Consider the following 5,189-nt stretch of genomic DNA (forward strand, 5'->3'; position numbering starts at 1 on the left):
TTGACCAGAAGGAGTCTCTGTAGATCCTGCTAAGATTAGAGAGGTGAGTGAGTGACCTATTCCAAGAACGTGTATGTATCTAAAGTTTTCTAGGCCTAGATGACCATTATAGGATGTTGTGAAAGACTTTTCGAAGAGAGAAAAACCATTGACCAACTTGTTGAAAAAGAATCGAAATTCAAGTGAAGTGAGAAATGTGAAAAAGCTTTCTAGGTTTTAAAGGAGCGTGTAACCTTCGCACCTGTTGTCGCATCAATTGAAACCTTATAAGGCTAATTACCCTACCCATGACCTAAAGCTAACTGCTATTGTGTTATCTGTGAATATTTGGAGACATTACCTTTATAGGGAAACATGTAAGATCCTTGCCGAGCACAAAAGTTTAAAATTTTGGCAGTAAGGTCCAGTTGAATCTTGGGGACGACATTGAAAATGAGTATTGCTTTCCACCCTGTAACCGATGGTCAGCCTGAGAGGACTAACCAAACCATGGAAGATATGTTGAGAGCCTGTGCTATTGACTTTAAAGGGCAGTTGCTAAACCATCTAGATTTGATTGAATTTTCGCGCAACAATAGTTACCATGCGAGAATTAAGATTACACCTTTTAAGGCGTTGTATGGAAAGAATTGTAGGAGTCCTACTTGCTGGAATGATTTTAGGGGAAATATTGTATTGGGGATAGAATTCCCTGAAATGAGTTACGGGGGCGTAACTCGTTTTCTTTAAGAGGGGTAGAATGCGTTAGAAATTCGCGCTTTTTACCTATTTTTATAGCAATTTTATGCATTTTACGCTCATTTTTAGCAACTTATACATGTTGATGCAAAGTAAATAGATTCTCCGCATAAGAAAAAGGTGTTCATGAATAACACAAGCAACTTTAAGTTGGCAAAAGAGTGCACAAGAGTGGCACAAAGTACTTCTACAATAAGAATAAGTTGAAAAGTTTGGAAAGATATGTGAATTTTCGTGTCAAGTTTCGGGACGAAACTTCTTTTAAGAGGGGTAGATTGTAATCCCCGTAATTTTATACATTTCATTTATATATTTTAACGTATATTTAATATATTTAAATAAGAATTTATGAATTTTGGAAATAAATATATAATTAACGTATATTTATTTATTACTTTTTAATATTTTCAACGATTTACGAAATCGAAAATGATTTTAGAATTTTAAGTTGAAAATAATTTGAATTACGAAAATTGATTGAATTTAGAAAACGATCCTATTCGGTTTTGGATTCAAATCCTAAAGCTAAATTCCTAAGTCTAGCCCAATTGGACAAAGCCCAATATTATAAACCCATAACCCCAAACTACCCTACTCCCTTCTCTTTCAACAATACGTAAAACAAAAAAAAAAATAATAAACAACCAAACTCCCTCCTTCAATCTCACGTAAAAAGCAAACCCTCAAGAACTCCTCCTCCCTCACGTTGCCTCCAAGCTCAGCCGCCACCACCGCCGGACCAGTCGCCGCCGGTTAGCTTGCTCCCCCTCTTCTTCGACCTTCTTCTTCGTCGTTCTCCTCCCTCACTGTTCCTTCTTTGTTTTTCCTTTTGTTCTTCTTCTCACGTTGCTTCGAGTATTGCTCTCCTCAATTTCTTTTCTATTTTCGTACAGCCCGCCGCCAGCACAGCCACCTTGCCGTCGCCTGACGACGACCTTTGTACGGTAGCCTTCTCGTCTTTCTATTTTGTGTCTTACTCTCTTTCGTTCTCCTTTCTCAGTTCTCACCAGTTTATGTTGTTGCGGCAGCCAACCACCACCACCGGTGCGCCGTCGTGCCCCTCCTTGCCGTCGTTCCACCGCTGCCGCGCCTGTGCTCCGCCGGCCAGCATCTCCTTGAATCCTTCTTGGTTATTTCTTAAACCCTAAGTAAACTAATTATTTTAATTATATTTTGTTAATTTGATTTATGCTTTGATTTAATAAATTTGTAATTTTTATGACTTAATTGGAATTTCAGATTTATATATTATGTTTAAACAATATATTTATTTTTCAGATTATCTAAATACATTGAAATATTGATTTTTGATTATTTAAAGTATGAATTTCAAGGTTTAAATGGTTGTAAATCATGGTAGGACAATGGTGGATTATTGAATTTATTGTCTCGATGTACTAGGAATGTAAATTGGCCTTGGTGAAGTTTTAAACGAGTTTATATTGCTGAAAATTTAAAGTACGATGTTTGCAAAGAGTTTTCAACGAATTTCAATCACTAATTCGATATATATGATGCTAGGAAATCAAATATTCAAGTTTTGATATTGGGGAAAGTTCTAAATATGTTTAGGATGCATTTAGAATGCTTTATTATGGTTGCCAATGATTAGAAATTGATTGGGATTACTTGTTGGTTGTTTTAGGCGGAGAATTCTCTTTAGGCGACTTTTGAAAATGTTAAAGTGCCCTATCAGTTGTTTACACAAGGTACGTACATACCTGTGTGCTTGGAATGTGTGCTAATTGTTGAAACCATGTTGAACTTGTTGGTGAACTTGGTTGTGTTGAGATTGTTGTTGAACTTAGTTATGTTGATATTATTGACGAACTCGGTTAGGTTGAAATTGCATGTTTAATATTGTTGGACGGACATATTGAACTTATATTGCATTATGAGAATTGTAACATGTTAGTATGGAAGATTGATGCAAACATGTTTGATTGGGAACACTAGATTATTTAGTATATAATTCAGATCAGTTAATTGTTGTTCCCTTTTAGCTTTTCACTACTTTATGAGGGCGGAGGACCTCATTTAGTAAGTTGAAACCTTATACCCATATACAGGGGTTGATCAGTATTAGAGAAAAGATTGGAGTTAATTGGAATGAGTCTTGTTTGATGCCTCTGTGATCACTTACTCAATTCCAAGATAAAAACAGTTATAAATAAATGTGAGTTGCATGCCTTATGTGATTGTTGAGTCATAACAGGGTGTCAATTTGTAAATCATGTAAAGTGAAACTGAGTAGCAATAGCTTTAGACTGTGCACGTCTAAAGTGACGGACAAACAGGAGTTGGGGTTCATGGTGGTAGCCCATGGCCTTTCATTCGGACCGGATTGATCACCGCGTCCTATTTTCAGTCAAACGTTCCTCGATATCGCAGGTCACTGAGGTTACGGAGTCGCGCCCGTACCTCGTCTAGCTAGAAAACTCGGTCCATTGCCTATTTCAATTAAAATAATATTATTGTTATAAAAGTCTAGTCCAGTCTAGCCTAGTCTAGTTAAGTATGGTCGTCAGATTATCATGCTTTGTCTACCCTTAATTATGTTTAATAGTATCATGTTAGGATTATTATTGCTTTAGTATGTAGTACTCAGCTTTGCTGATTACGTGCTTTGTTTGTGTGTGTTGATCATGGCTATGCCTTATTGATCCTGTGATGACCCATCTTTGGTGAGCAGTCTCTAAGGATCAATAAGCGTTGCCCATCTACAGGTTTGAAGATGATGCATCATTGGGATCGGGATTAGAGAGCTTGTAGTTCATTTGATTTTCTAAGTTGGATTTGGTTTGTTTAAGTGGACTCTAAAACTTATTGAATTAGTAACATTAACTTTGTTTTTCGTTGATTGGTTTTTGGGATTTATTCTGAAAATGATTATTTATAAACCTACAGTTAGTTTTATGTTTTCCGCTGCAAAATTCTGAATAAGCCGTTACGTTTTCACACGGGCGATAATGCCTTGATAATTCTCTACGTTTTATATTAAGATGTTCTTTTAGAAAAGAGAGAATTGTCGGGGTGTTACACTTAAAAACTCGAGCTTTTTCACGAGCTTTCGAGCCCAGCCTAGGGTAGCTCAAGCTTGACTCGTTAAGATCTCGAGCCGAACCCGAGCTCGAGTCGAGCCCGCTCGAGCCGAGCTTTCACCGAGCTTTAGCGAGCCGAGCATCGAATAGTTCACGAGCAGGCTCGGCTCATTAACACCCCTAGGTCTGACGCGTCAGACCACCCTACCCCACGGGTCTCTCGCGGGTCAAGTCATCAACCATGGGTTGAAATTCGTTTCTTTTCGGGTCGCGTATAAAAGCGGCTTTCCCTCTTCTTTTCTTCTTTCCAAATCACTGTTCATATTCAAGAGAGAGAAAACGCTTGACTTTTCAGCTGCTTCCATTTGAGGAGAGAAACCTTCTTCTCGTTGATTTTCTACATTTTTGTTCAATTTCTGTAAGTTCTTTCGCATGTTACTTGTTTTTCTTTGTTCGTCGTTTCTTCGTACAAATTTCGCCTTTCTTTTTTGTTCGATCTAGGGTTTTGTAACTGCGATTTGTGATTTTGTCGATTCTTCTTCAACATTTAATTTGGTAAGTTCCTTCTCTTTTCTTCTTCGTTTTGTTCAATTTGTTCATAAATTTTCATGTTCGTTTTTGTTTTCTTACTATTTTTGGTCTTCTTTTCGGGTTTCGTAGCTGCGATTTGTGATTCTCGATTCTTCTTCTATTTCGTCAAGATATTGTAAGTTCCTTGTCATTTCTCCTTCTTTTTGTTCAATTTGTTCATAATTTGATGTTCGTTTTGGTTTTTGGTCTACTTTTCGGGTTTAGCTTAATTTTTTTGTTCATTTTAGGTTTTTGGCTTTGGTATTCTTACTGTTTAAAGGTTTTCGTCGTTTTCGTTGTAATCAAACTTCTCTTTTTTCTTTGATTCTACTTGTTTTTGTTCGCTTTCATTTTAAGTTTGTATTTTAGGTTTTTAAGCTTTTTTCCGTTGATTTTTAGTGTTTTCATCTACTCTAACTTGCTTATGTTTTTACTTTTTCGTATGATTTTATCACCCTACAGTTGTTTTAGTTTGGAATTTTGTGTATTTAGTTAAGATACCAGTAGTTTTAGTTTTGATATATTTCATATTTGCCATTTTATTCTTCTTTAATATCAGGTATGTATTAAGACTGTAAATTATTAACAATACACATGTGTTAGTTACGGATTTTTTCTTATTAGTTGAGTATTGACATTCATTAGTTAAGTATTTAAACGAATTAGTGATTTATTTAACCTAAAAGTTTCCAGACCAATTAGTTTACTTTTTTCAACCAATTAGTTAATTGCACAATCCAATTAGTTAACTACTAGTATAGTACCCGTGCGATGCACGTTTATAATCTAAATATAAGTTTATATGAAAATCTTATAGACAATTATCATTAAAATAGTGCT

The 5,189-nt window shown here is 35.9% G+C and overlaps 1 long non-coding RNA gene across 2 annotated transcripts; it reads left to right on the plus strand.

Annotated features, from left to right (window-relative positions):
* Nucleotides 1-1,125: 1,125 nt before the first annotated feature.
* On the plus strand, nucleotides 1,126-3,769 carry LOC130459180 (uncharacterized). Of its 2 annotated transcripts, none has more exons than XR_008918382.1 (4): nucleotides 1,126-1,682; nucleotides 1,767-1,867; nucleotides 2,384-2,447; nucleotides 3,431-3,769. It is a non-coding gene; the product is annotated as an uncharacterized lncRNA (long non-coding RNA). The 2 variants fall into 2 exon arrangements; XR_008918381.1 differs by having other exon boundaries at nucleotides 1,127-1,677.
* The last annotated feature ends 1,420 nt before the right edge of the window (nucleotides 3,770-5,189 follow it).

Source organism: Spinacia oleracea, chromosome 4 (assembly GCF_020520425.1).
Source record: "Spinacia oleracea cultivar Varoflay chromosome 4, BTI_SOV_V1, whole genome shotgun sequence".
NCBI lineage: Eukaryota > Viridiplantae > Streptophyta > Magnoliopsida > Caryophyllales > Amaranthaceae > Spinacia > Spinacia oleracea.